General features: G+C 41.3%; 1 long non-coding RNA gene across 1 annotated transcript; it reads left to right on the forward strand.

Annotated features, from left to right (window-relative positions):
* The first annotated feature begins 574 nt into the window (after nt 1–574).
* On the forward strand, nt 575–7,316 carry LOC140686686 (uncharacterized). The gene is made up of 4 exons (XR_012060486.1): nt 575–733; nt 5,023–5,073; nt 5,827–6,902; nt 7,157–7,316. It is a non-coding gene; the product is annotated as an uncharacterized lncRNA (long non-coding RNA).
* The last annotated feature ends 6,325 nt before the right edge of the window (nt 7,317–13,641 follow it).

Genomic DNA, 13,641 nt, shown 5'->3' on the forward strand with positions numbered 1-13,641 from the left:
AAAAATTAGTAAACTCACCCCTCACCAAAATGAAAATAATTAAGTAATAGAACAATAAATAAATAAATGATTTTTAAAAGGCAAGATGTTATATGTAAAAAGTAAAAAAATCATTAAAAAAAATTAACCACTGAATTTTTTATTTCAACATTTTTGAAGAAGTAAATCATTACTAGTAACAAGATGGCATATCCACATTATATTTTTAAGTGAACAGAATAAATTGTAGGTTCCAGCGCGTAGTAACAGCTTCATTCAGGGAAAGAAAGAGAAACTGTTCCATAGATACAAGCTGTATTTAAATGGGAACCATGTGCGGATGGTTAGATCCCACAAACTGTTGGTGATGATGACTTTGTCAGGGAAGGGACCGAAGGTGAGAGGCAGAGGGCAGGGAAAGACTTTTACCTTTTTAAAAATATGCTTCTGTCGAGTTTCCATTTCTATAAGGAGCATGTACTAACCTTATCAGAAAAATTCTGATTTGAAAAGTTAATTCTGGGTTGGTCTACTTGGCTAGTTATGAAACATCCTGAATTTCACACCTAAACCATGGTCTATTTCCAGTCCCACTTTTGTTTAAGTGATGGAAATATTTGTATATCCAAGGACTGGCTTGAAGTTCACCAGTTGAGTCAACAAGAGGACAGCCTCCTCCCATTCCAAGTGCACTGACTGGCCTCCTTCATGGGGAATGAAGAACCCAGAGATGCTCCATTACTCTTCTCTATGGGTAAGGAAAATGCCCCCCAAAGGGCCACATTGCATTTTATTATCATTATTGGTTTGTAACTCTTTAGGGAAAGGGTGTTGAGCAAATTTGAGTATCTGGACCAAATCTTAGGCGAGAATGTGCTGATCCAGACCAAATTACACAGCAAGTCCTGGAAGAGACGGTATTTATTGTCCAATCCCTTTTTTAAATTAACTTAGGTACAAAGGGATAAGTGTATAAATTGATGTTGTTCCCATCCCACCCGTTTGTGCCCCCGAAAAAAGAAAAGAAAAAGATTTTACAAACAGCGTCTGTGTGATGGTATCAAACATGGTGGGAAAAGCCTCTTCCCTCAGTCATTTCCTGTTTGTCAGTTTTCTATTGAGGTGTCAGGTTTAAATTTGGAACACACAATATGCAGTGACTTTATCTCAAGCAAAGGAAGAAAAGAAAAAAAGGAAAGAAACAAAACTTCAGACTACCCAGCTGAAAACAAAATATAATCTAATATATAAGGTCATGTTACTTCTCCTGGTGATAAAAGCTATTGTGCTATAAAGGCAGTTAATCCGCACGATGCCCTTGAGAGCCATAAACAACTATGACTCTAATGGCTTATGAACTGTTAGACTGTGGTTTGGGAACTGCTGACACTGAAAGACTGTAAAATAAGAGTGATGATGAGAAGTGATGGAGTCCAGAATTGGGCTGGTTCAAGAGAAACAGACTTGCAGACACAGTAAACAAAATTATGGTTACCGAGGGGAAAGGAGGTGGGGAGGGATAAATTTGAAAGTTTGAGATTTGCAAATGTTAGCCACTATATATAAAAAAATTAAAAAAAAACAAATTTCTTCTGTAGAGCACAGGGAACTATATTCAATACCTTGTAATAACCTTTAATGAAAAAGAATATGAAAACAAATATATGTATATATATGCAGGACTGGGACATGATGCTGGACACCAGAAATGGACACATTGTAACTGACTGTACTTCAGAAGTTCCTTCTGAGTAATACACAGGACAAAGGGAGAGGGGGAAACCCTATTAAACCGTTCTAGTGACTGACCCAGAGAACAGCACGTCGCTAAGAGAAATTTCTCAGTGCACGTGTGTCTCCCACACCCAGATGTCCCAGTACAATGCCAATTTACTTATTTTTAATTGTGATACAATTGACACAGTAAAACTACAGAAACCTTAATGGGATAGCACAATCAATGTATCCATCCATGTAACTATCACCCAGACCAAGCTTTACAATATTCCATCACCTTGGAAGAATTTCTTGCAACCTTTTCCAGTCAATTCCTCATCCCCTAGGGGGAGCCAGCCTCTCCTGCAACTGCTGTTGTCAGTTTAATTTGCATGTTCTTGAACTTAATCGAAACGGCATCAAACAGTAAGGCGTCTTTTATGTCTGGCTTCTTTCACTGTTGAATGCCATTTGCCTTGTTCCATTTTGAGATAGAATGAATGAAAACACTGCGAGCATTCTTTACAAGTGGGCATGTGTTTTCATCTGAGTACAGGTCACCAGGTACAGTTCTGTGGGTCCTGAGACCTAGGAATGAAGGAGAAAAGTTTCTCACCCTAAAACACGAGACAGAGATTGGATAACCATACAGACAGCCCCGCACAAAATGAGAGGGGACAGAAAGTACACAGAAGTCAGAGGTCTGTAGCGACTCTGCAATTCACCAGGCACAGGCCACCAACCTCTTGATTCGGGCCCACTTCTGCATCCTGTGAGTGGTTTATCCTTGGATCTTGGCTTTGACCTTTGAGCTCTTGATTCCTCCCCGTGAATCATCATTTGTCTCCCATAAAAAAAAAAAGTCTGTGCTTGCAGCAAGGTAGCTCTCTTAAGCTGCTTTCTGCTTATATAAATTAATTTTTCATACTATCTCTGTCTCTTTCATTCTACACCAGTTTGATTCCTTTAACAATTTTGTGGGTTTCTTACATCAGTTTATAATAAACTCCAATAAACAAAGCCACACCCACATTTCTTTCTGAGACAATCCTTTCTACATCTGGGCCACGTGTAAGGCTGGGATGGGACAAAACCTTTAAAATTCTTAAAAGCTTTATTACTTAGTTGAGGGGGGCGTCTATAAAAGTCTTCCCTTAAATCTTTCTGAGATCCTAACACAGCATCTTACAGCTACATACTTGAGATATTTACCCCGAGGCCATGTTCCACTGATGCTCTGGATTTGGTCTTGCCATTTATTATTTTCAAAATCTTTTACTGGGAGTCACTGGGGATGGAGAAGAGTTTTATTTTCAAGCCCAGCGAGTCCTGGATAACTTATGGTTCCTCTAAATTGACTCAAGTACTTAGCCATTCCTTATTTCATCTCTTTCTCCTGCTAAGTTATCATAATCAGGAGAAGCCCGGCACTTCCTGCATCCCGCCTGGAAATCTCCACAGCCAAGCCCATGGGTGACTTGTTTTCCAAGTCTCTACAGGCAACGATATTGCCTAACTATGTGCCACCACGTAACAAGGACTGCTTGTTGCTCATCTTCACATACCCCTTCTGTCACTGACGTAGACATCCTTAGCAGTGGCCTCCTGAGGGCTTTGAATTTACATTTACAGTATTCTTAAAGCCTGACCAGCATCCACCCACTGCCCATCCCAAAGCCAGTGCCACATACTTAAGAGTTTTCTTAGGGAGCACCCCTCTCCAGGCACCATTGGATGCACGAGAAATCACATCGACATGTGATGGCTTCAAACAGGAGTCACGTAATTATACTCATTATTTTGTGGGGCAGGGCTCTCCAGAGTGATTCTTCCGCTCCACGTGACACTGACTGACGTCACTCAGTGGTATTCAGCTGTGGCGAATGGATTGATTTGGAGAGTCCAAGTCAGCCTCGTCCCATGTCTGCCGCACTTTGGTGAGATTGTCTGGAAGTCTGGGCTTAACTGCAGTGTCCACACATGCCCTCTCCAGCAGGATGGTCTCAGAACATCCAACTACTTAGAAAGGGCAGACATCAGGTCTCCCAGAGACTGCGTTCCAAGGGACCAAAGCGGAAGATGCTAAGCTCCTTCTGACCTGGTCTTGGAAGACACACAATATGCCACTTCCGCCACATTCTAATAGCTCTGAGTAAGTCACAGGACCTGGGAAGGAAGCCAGAAGGATGGTTCACTGGGGAGACTTGACAGCACATATGGTACGAAAGTAGATGTCATTTGAAGACTGACAAGAATCACTGTAATGTCACTGTTCTTCATCCAACTAGCAAATAACCATGTTCTACTTTTTAGTTATAAGCCTTTTCAGTGTTATGTAGTCTTAAGTACATTATTTAACATTTCTGTATTTTCTTTGCCTTATTGGTTATACCTCATAATTATATGTGGTGATTTAACTGAGATTTTAAAGTGCTCAGTTGAATGTCTAGTGTGTAGTAAATATTAGGCATAATATTATAAATATTTAGTATTATTCATCCCTGTTCCTATAAGAATCCTGTTGCAAAGAAATTATTTGTAAGGTATAATAAACAAACAAACAAACAAAAAACACACACAAAGAAAGTACTGTTAACCAAAATTATTTTATTTTATTGTTGAAGCTTAGATATTATAAATGTTACTTAGAAATGGTGAACAGAAAACTGGAAGGGCATTGATATGTGTCAATACTGACTTATACTTCTAAAGAGAATGGGTTTACAGATAAATTTCTATCCCTCAGTCCCTCTTTTCAGTGATGATACTCTGCACATCAAAGCTCACAACTCCCTGAGATAGAAAAATCAAGTCCCCAAGGAGATGGGACCAGACTCTAAATTAACAGGTCTCCCCAGTAAAAATAATAATAATAAAAAAAAGTTCTCATCACAAGGAAAAAAAAAACAGGTCTCCTCATTAGGGTCAGAGAGTAGCTGCAGAATCAACTTTTATAATTATAGTAATAGTTCTTGTTGTTATTTTGAGTTACTAGCATGCTCAGAGAGCTCAATTTCAGAAGACAAGTCTAAAGTTTATGGTTTTGTCTTTCTGAAGTTACGGATATATTTAAAATCTGATAAAGAATTTCTGTTCCTTTTTCTAATTCTATGCAAGACGAATTCATTTATAAAAAGCCTCTACTTCATTCACTCATTTAAAACAGAAGGTATGAATCAATCCACTCAGGAAACAAATCTTGTTATAGATAAAGGATCCATTGTTTTACGAAATAAAATTAAAAGTGTAAATGTGGTTAATGTTTTAAAGATAGGTCAATTGAAAGTACTCCTTGAACTCATTTGACTAAGTATTTTTTTTTTCCAGTTTTTGAAATCACACCTGTATTAAGACATGCGCTCTCTCTTCCTCTGTCTGGTAAGCACAAGGTGTGGGAACTTGTGCAATAGATAATTAATCTCTATTGCTATCTATAGTTTCATAGTTAGCACTGTCTTAGCAGAAGTGTGAAAACACATTCACACCTTTGAAAATGGATGATTAACTAATCAAATGACAATATGAATGTTAGACAGAATTACAGAAATGACTGCAAGGCAGAGCTCTTTATGATGATAACGTTCTCTCATTTTTAAGGGTGGATTGTTCAGTGTAATCTGTGGTCCTCAAACATCTAAGCAGATTCTCAACTTTTTAATTACATGAGTCTTCAAAAAAGAATGAAGCAAATTTCAGATTCTTCCCTAACTAAGCATTTTTTCCAGTTTTATTGAGAAATAATTGACACACATCACTGTCTAAGTCTAAGGTGTACAGCATGATGGTGTGATTTACATATATTGTGAAATGATTACCACAATTAGTTCAGTTAACATCCATCTTCTCATACAATACAAGATGCAATACAAGAAAGGGGGAAAAAAGGAAAAAATTTCTCATTGTGATGTGAACTCCTAGGATTTATACTCTAAGCAACTTCACATGAATCATACAGCACTGTTAGCTATAGTCATTATGTGGTACATGACATCCCTAGTACTTAGTTATCTTGTCACTGGAAGTTTGCACCTTCCGACCACTTCATCCAGTTCACCCTGCCCCCATCTTCCATCTGTGGTCACCATAAGTATGATCTCTATTTCTATAATCTTGCTTTCTTGTTTTTTTAAGATTCCTCATATTAGTGAGATCTGTCTGGCTTATTTCACTTAGCATGATGCCTTTGAGGTCCATCCATGTTGTTGTGAATGGTAAGATTTCTTCATTTTTTATGGCTGAATAATATTCCATTGTAAATATACACCACCACTTTACCCATTCATCCATTGGTGAACACATAGGTTGGTCCCGTGTCTTAGCTATTGTAAATAATACTATGAACCCTCCCCACTGAATGAACTTTAAATTAAACACAAATTCAAAAAATAAAAACTGAAACTGAATTACCACTTATCTACATTTTTAATTGAAAACATTCTTAAAATGAAACAATTTTATTTCTTGGAAAAAAAAAAAAAGGAAAACACGGATTCAACAGATAGCAAGCAGGGCTCCTTGCAGGAGACCCTATGACTCAGCAGAAATACGTAAGTGTGAAGGGGGAGGGTATAGCTCAGTGGTAGAGCGTATGCTTAGCATGCACAGGGTCATGGGTTCAATCCCCAGTCCCTCCATTTGAAAAAAAAAAAAGTTAAAATAAGAATTACGTAAGTGAGTCCTGGCCCCTGTCTGGGCAAGCCCCACAGCCTAGGGAAGGAGAAAGGTTTGAAAACAAATAAGGCGCTCACATAAAGCAGAAATGTGAACCGAGGTTGTGGAACTGGCACCACCAGAGTGAGGCGGGAAGGGAGGCTGCGCGGAGCAGGGGGCACACGGGCTGGGCCGGAAGTGGGCTCCGCGTCCCACTCTCCTCTTAAGACAGTCAGCCTGAGGACGGAGGCTGGACTAGACCGATGGCCTCTGCCGAAGACCAGAAAATCGAAGCCGAGGGTCGAGTGCCTTGAATGGGAAAATGTGGGTCAGAATTCGATGCGGTGATTAGTAAGAATAATAAGGTCTGGCTGCAGTTTGGAGTCACCAGTGAGGGCGGGCACCAGCAAGCCCCGGGTGGAGGGGCTACTGTCCATCTTCAAAGTTTCTGAGACCTTTTACGTCAAGATTTCTCTCTCTTCCCCTTCTCTCTTACTGGATTAGAGAAATGAAGCGCAATCCTTTAAGACTCTGGAAAGCCGACAGACCTGCCTAGGGTAGGCTCCTCCAAATCTTTGTGTCTTTACAGTAAACCCTGGAAAGCGATCGGTTGTGGACTGAACTGTGTCCCAAGTTCGTATGTTGACGCCCCCAACCTGACTGCAGTTGGAGGCAGGGCCTAAAAGGGGGCAACACAGCGTAAATGAGGTCGGGGGCTGGGGCCTTAATCTGATAGGACTGGTGTGCTCGCAAAAACAGGGAGACACACCGGGAATAATTTACCCCTCTTCTCCCTCTGCTCTGTGCCCAGGGAGGAGGCCAGGTGAGGACACACCTGAAGGCGTCCCCACACCCCAACCCGGAAGAGAGGTCCCACCAGAAACCAACCCTGGCGGCACCTTGATCATGGCGTTCCAGCTGCCAGGCCTGTAAGAATACACGCTTCTGCTGTCTAAGCCCCCCTGTGGTTTTGTTTTTGCAGCCTGAGCTGACTAAGGCACGGTCACAGTGGAAAGAATACGGCCTCTGGAACCAGAGAGGTGGATTTTAATCTGAGCTCTGCCACTTCCTAGCTGTCACTTACGCTCTTCATTGTGAAATACGGACGAGTGTAATATTGCCCCTTGGTTGACTTATTCAGCAACTGTTTCTCGAGTATGTTGTATGTGCCAGGGACTAAAGAAAAAAGATTATACTCTGTCGTGACAACTGGAGTTAAAATCAGACACGGTCCTTTACCTCCTGCATCTTACAACAGAAAGAGGGACAGACAGTCGTGGGCGAATCTCATACATTCATGCTAATTTGTAATTGTGATTAGTGCTTCCGCTTCTGTTAAAGAGAGGTCCTCACCCAGGGCCGTGCCCCTTCCTGGGGCAGCCACCCAGAAATGGCTGGCCCCTGCAGGAACAGCCCCCTGCTCCAATTCAGGGCAATTCTGAGGGGCCCTCCCAGGCTCAGACGTGCTCACGGAGCTGGCCGAAGTCTTGTTAGGACTGCATTACATCACAGCTCAAGCTTCTCTGTCTGCCTAATCCTGGTTCTCTCCCTTCTTTCTTCAAACGTGTGACCCCCAGAGCACTCCCCAGGAAACTCCCTGTGTGCTGATCTCCACCTCAGAAGTGGCTTCCCAGGGACCCAGCCCAAAGGGGCAGGTTTGTAGGAAATAAACATGCTCTGAAAGCTGGGATGGGAAGTCGGGATTCTTTAGCTGAACCTGAGGAGGGGGCTCTGGGCTCCATTCTTCACCTGTCTGCTCCCAGACTAGGAGCCAGCAGGACATGGAAACAGGATGGACAGGCAGGTCACATGCTCATTGTCCTGACATCAGCCAGTTGCATATCTTGTCTTGAGGCTTAGTAAGTCCAAAGGTCAAGTGTGCTGAGACATGGCCTGAGACTGGAAGAGATGAAACCATCCTTGTACCTTTGGTGTTACCTGTCCAGAGCTTAAGAATTAGTTGAAAGTAAAAAGACTATGACAGAAAAAGACAGAAATAGGTAGAGAGCTGGACAGGATAAATAGCCTCGAAGTAGATCCTACAGAAGAAAGAACTGAAAAGGAAAGGATAGGTTATTAAGTAAATACTTCTGGGAAAAGAGTGATAGAAAAATGGGTTAATTATTTGGGAAAAAAAGTCAAGGTAGATACTCAGTTCCTACTGTAATAAAATGAAGTAAATAGGAAGGAAAGAAATAGATGTAAAATAGGAAACTTTTTTTTAATTTTTAAATTTTTTATTGAAGTACAGTCAGTTACAATGTGTCAGCTTCTGGTGTACAGCACAATGTCCCAGTCATGCACATACATACATATATTCATTTTCATATTGAAAAAAATTTTTTGGAATATGTTTTTTAAAAACCAGGAAACAGAAGAAATATAAATGATAGGGTGAGGTATCTCTCACTGAGAATTAAATCATGGGATAGACGACAAAGAAAAAATATTCCATATGTGTGTAAGTCTGTCAAGTTATTATTAATAAAAGTAAAAGAAGAACAACAATTATAATAAATGAATGCCACAAATTAGATAGAGAAGTTAATATTAATCAGTATTAATCAGTAAGAAAAACAGTGATAACCTAAGTTTAAATGGGAAGGAACATAGAAAATTCATAGACGGACAATTAAAAGGCTGTTAAGCACACAAATACGTATCAGTACTAATAAAAATAAGTTGTAACAATATGCCCGTTTGTTTCAAATTAGCAAATATACTTAAAATGACTTTCCCTGTGGTTGACAACTTATCCACAGTAATTGACACAATAATTCCACTTCTAGGACTTAGCCTTCAGAAATAAACAGAAGTAGAGATGAAAGCTTGATTTTTAGAAAATTTACCTCCGTGTTAATTTTAAAAGAAAAATCAGAGACATCCTGAAACTTCAGCAATAGATAAACAGTAAAATAAAGTGTGGGAGGCAGGCACAGCTCACAACAGAAAAAGAAGAGGCAAATAGTGGACAGGGAAGGGGGAGGGTACAGCTCAGCGTAGAGCAAGTGCTTAGCATGCACGAGGTCCTGGGTTCAATCCCCAGTTAAAATAAATAAGTAAACCTAATCCTCACCTCCAAAAATTTAAAAAAATAGTGGACTGGAGTCATCCCGTAGACAGGAGCCTGTGTTTCTGTGCCCGGATTTTTAGGTATTTCCAATGGCCTTTTGCATCATTAGGGACAATTTCATGGTTAGCGAGAGGGTGAGGGCATTCAAGCGGCACCAGAGAAGTTAAGAAGGCAGACCCTGGGTCCCATTTCCATTGCTTCCCATTCAGCCCTGTTGCTGGTACGATCTCCCATGGGACTTCTCTGTCTGAGCGTATCACTGGTGAGAGAGCATTGAAGCTTGACTGCAGTTCTCAACACTTGAGTTTTTCCCCCTTGCGTCTTTCCCCTCGGCTCCAAATCGTGGTGGCCAAATCCAGCCACTTCAACCAGATTTGTAGTTCATGAGGTTTATCCAACGTCTACTCTACTCAGTAAAACATTGTCAATCGGGACTCTATTTGGCTTTTTCTTGATGGATGCCTAATCACTCTTTAAGACTTATTTAGATATAAGCATTTGTATATAAAGTTTTCTGGAATTAAACTAATTTCTCCCTCCTCCAGGCTCCCACAGCATCTCCTCTCATGTTGGACTGTAATTATTTGTATTATGTGTTTGTCTCTCTCCCTCTAGACCCTAAGTTCCTTGAGGGTAGGGGCTTCATTTATTCTTGTTTCCCCAGGAGTTAGCTCGGTGAATGGCACATATATGTGTAGGCTCTCCAGTTTGGGGAAGGAGTGGATAATGAATTCATCAAGTTTGTCCCCTGTCAGGTTAACCATGCAGAGACATTTGGTGTAAGTCACTGAAGTTCTCACCACTTATTCCTTCCCCATAAGGAAAAGATCCCTGCGATGTGGCCAGGGCAGCTAACTAGAACATCACTGTATTTCAGACGCACGGGACAGCAAAAAGCTCTCCTGCTTTTTGTTTGTCATTTTTTTTCAGCTCCTGGGAGAAATTCTGCAAAGGGTCATAGCATCTGCAGGAGCCGAGGGAGGGGAACTCCAGTGCGAGTCATGCTGTGGTGTCACCATGATCTTTATCATTATTGTATTTTTTAGGAATGAGAGTCTCCGACCCCAGAGAAAATTGGAGTCTGTCTCATAGGAGACCATCCAGAAAACAGTACACAGTAAAAACAAACATAAAATAGAGAAAGCCTGCTGCAGAGGTGAGAGGTGATTTTTTCACACTTTTTTTTCCTCACCTGATAAGTGATAGGGCCCCGCTGTTAAATCTCCTTTGAAGGGTATTTCACAGAATCCTGATTTGAACATACTGTTCCTATTACCTAGATTTCAGTCCCAAAGGCAGGGCAGCTCTGAACTACTTTATCAAAAAAACAAAAACAAAACCCCAAAAAAATGAATATTGTGTGATGATAGTTCAAAAGACAAGTCTTCTAAAAGTAAAAAATGTTCATCGTAGTAACAAGGCAGGGACGGTGTTGTTGAGGGAACTGAGGCTCAAGAGGAGAAGTGACTTAGTAAATGGAAATTAGAGGTAGGAAGGTAGACATACAGGTCCTTTCAACAACGTGAATGAGTCTCTGCTATTGAGTTGAACAAAAGCTAGATGTAAAACACTACACCCTATCCTAGTACATTTATATGAAGCTCAAAAGCAGGCAGAACTCATAAATTCTCATAGAAGACCGGAGAGTAGTTACTTTTGTGGGGGTGAGGTTTGGCTCTGAGGAGGGTCTCAGGGCACCTCTGGACGACTAGAAATGTTTTCCATCTTGACCTGGATGGTCGTTCAAAAGTATGCACATATATAAATACTCACTCAGCTGCACAAATATCTGTGTCCTTTTTGGTATATAATTCATATGTCAAGAAAAAATTTTAAAAGTAAAAGAAGGAGAAAAGCAATTTGAATTTAGTTCTGTGTCTGTGAGTCTGGGTAGGAAGGGATAAATTGGGAGTTCCAGATTTACAGATACTAACTCCTATATAAAATAGATTTAAAAAAGCAAGGTCCTACTGTACAGCATAGGGAACTATATTCAATATCTTGTAGTAACCTATAATGAAAAAGAATATGAAAGCAAATATATGTATTTATGTGTATGATGGGGACATGATGCTGTAACCCAGAAATTGACACATAACTGACTACTCTTCAAAAAAAATTTTTAGTTCTGTTTAGTTCCAAAGGCTGTCTCTTTTCACTACACCCTCTTTTGCCATCAGTTTCAAATTTTGATTTTCAATATAGAATCTTACCCGTTTTCCTGGGATAGTGCACAAAAACTCTCACAGATCCTTTGATACACTATTGCAAGTCAGTTTACAGAGTAGAAGTTGCAGATTACAGGAATGGTTATGAAAGGCTAACAGAGTAGCAGGGACTAGTTTATAAAGGGTTTTGGGAGCCTTGCTAAAGGAAAGGGTTTTATTTGCATGGGGAACCACTGATGGATTTTATAGGACAACTTTATGATCATATTTGCTATCGTGGGTGAGATGAATCAGAGAGAATGTACGGGTGGAGTAAGGGCCAGGGACCAGAGTGAGTGAGAGAGCTCTCATCATCTCTGCAAACGTGAGTAGGTCTTGGACTAAGAGTCGTGACCATGTGGTTGCACAAGAAATAAAGATATGTTGTGTGGATGCTGCGATTGCTGGGATGTGGGCAGTGAGGCGCAGGCAGGAGCTGACTGAAGGGGCTAGGTAGTCTGAAGCACCAGGAAAACAGGGGCAAAGTATATTCCTCTGGGGAGAAGCTAACGTTAGGCAGCTTGTCAGGGCTCCCGCCAAGTAATCTGGGATTCAGGGAAGGGTCCTAGTTCTTGTAAGAGGTAGAATGTCATTACAGGCTGAATTGTGTCCCCCCAAATTCAGATGTTGAAGTCCTGAGCCCCAGTACCTCTGAATGTGACTTTATTTGGTGATGGAGTATTTAAATAGGTAACTAAGTTAAAATGAGGTCATTAGGGTTGGCCCTAACCCAACACGACTAGGCTCTTTATAAGTAAAGGAGATCTGGATACAGACATGCATTAAGAGAAGACCAGGGGAAGAGACGGAGAAGACAGCTATCCACGAGCCAGGAGGAGAGGTCTCAGAAGAAGCCAGACCTGCCAGCACCCTGTACTTCCAGCCTTCAGTCATAAGAATATAAATATTCTATTGTTTATGTCACCCAGCAATGGCCACCCTAGCAAACTAATACAAGTGTCAACCTGGACTCATGCCCAGGGCATGGGGGCCCGAGGGCTAAATCCCAGCTCAGAAAGCAGACAGGGTCACCAGGGCCCCGCAGATAGAGATTTTCTAGCCAAGAGCTAGTTCCAAAGTCCATCCACTGGTAGGGATGGGGCTCCTAATATTCTTCCAAACTGAATTCTCACTGGTTCAAAGATTAGGCAGAGCAGAGCTACCAGTGGGTTAAAAGGTACGGTCTTCAATTCTGATGCTAGGCAGGGATGGACGCAGGCCAGGGCTGGCTAACCATCACAATTCCAAAAAAATAACTGGCTGTCAGCTTGGAGCAAAAAGGAATGTTAGGTCCAGGCAGAATCGACTTGATAAACAAGGTATGTGTTTATAATTGCACATTCCTGGGATATTCGACTGAAAAATAAAGAGATATGTATCCATACATACATATATATGTATACACACATGTTTAGTCTGTCTACTAAATACCTTACGAGCTCTGCCGGGGTTCAGCCCCTGTCCTTGGTCCCTTGGGTTACTGCATCTCCTGACTGATCTCTGTCTCAGTATTGCTCCCCAGGAATGAGGCTCAAGGGCACATCATTTGCGGCATAAATTGCCATGACTTTCTCATTCATCTGTTTGTCAAAGAGTCGGATCGCGTAGGAGTCTTTGACTCCTTGCCTACTAAGTACAGTTATGCAGTATAGCGTCTTCCTTTTCCATGACTCTCACATCCACTTCCTTTTTACATCTTCACTTACCCAAATTCAAATTCTTGTCTCATTCTGCCTTAACGACTGATAGCCTCCTGACTGTTCTGCGTACCTCCCTGCCCTCTCCGCCCCACCTAAATCTATCCAACACGACGTCTTTGAAGCACATCACTTTGACCACAGCGCTGTTTTTCTACTTGTTAGTCTTTGGCTGCTTAGAGCAGTCAAACAGTCCGCAATCCAATGGTCGAGGCTTTGGGAAGCTGGCTTTTCTAACATTTTCAGCCTTTTTTATAACCATCCTAGCTTCCCCAATGTTGAATGCATGCACGGGGTTTCAGGCATTGCCCTCCAATGC

Source organism: Vicugna pacos, chromosome 17 (genome assembly GCF_048564905.1).
Source record: "Vicugna pacos chromosome 17, VicPac4, whole genome shotgun sequence".
NCBI classification, from domain to species: Eukaryota; Metazoa; Chordata; class Mammalia; order Artiodactyla; family Camelidae; genus Vicugna; species Vicugna pacos.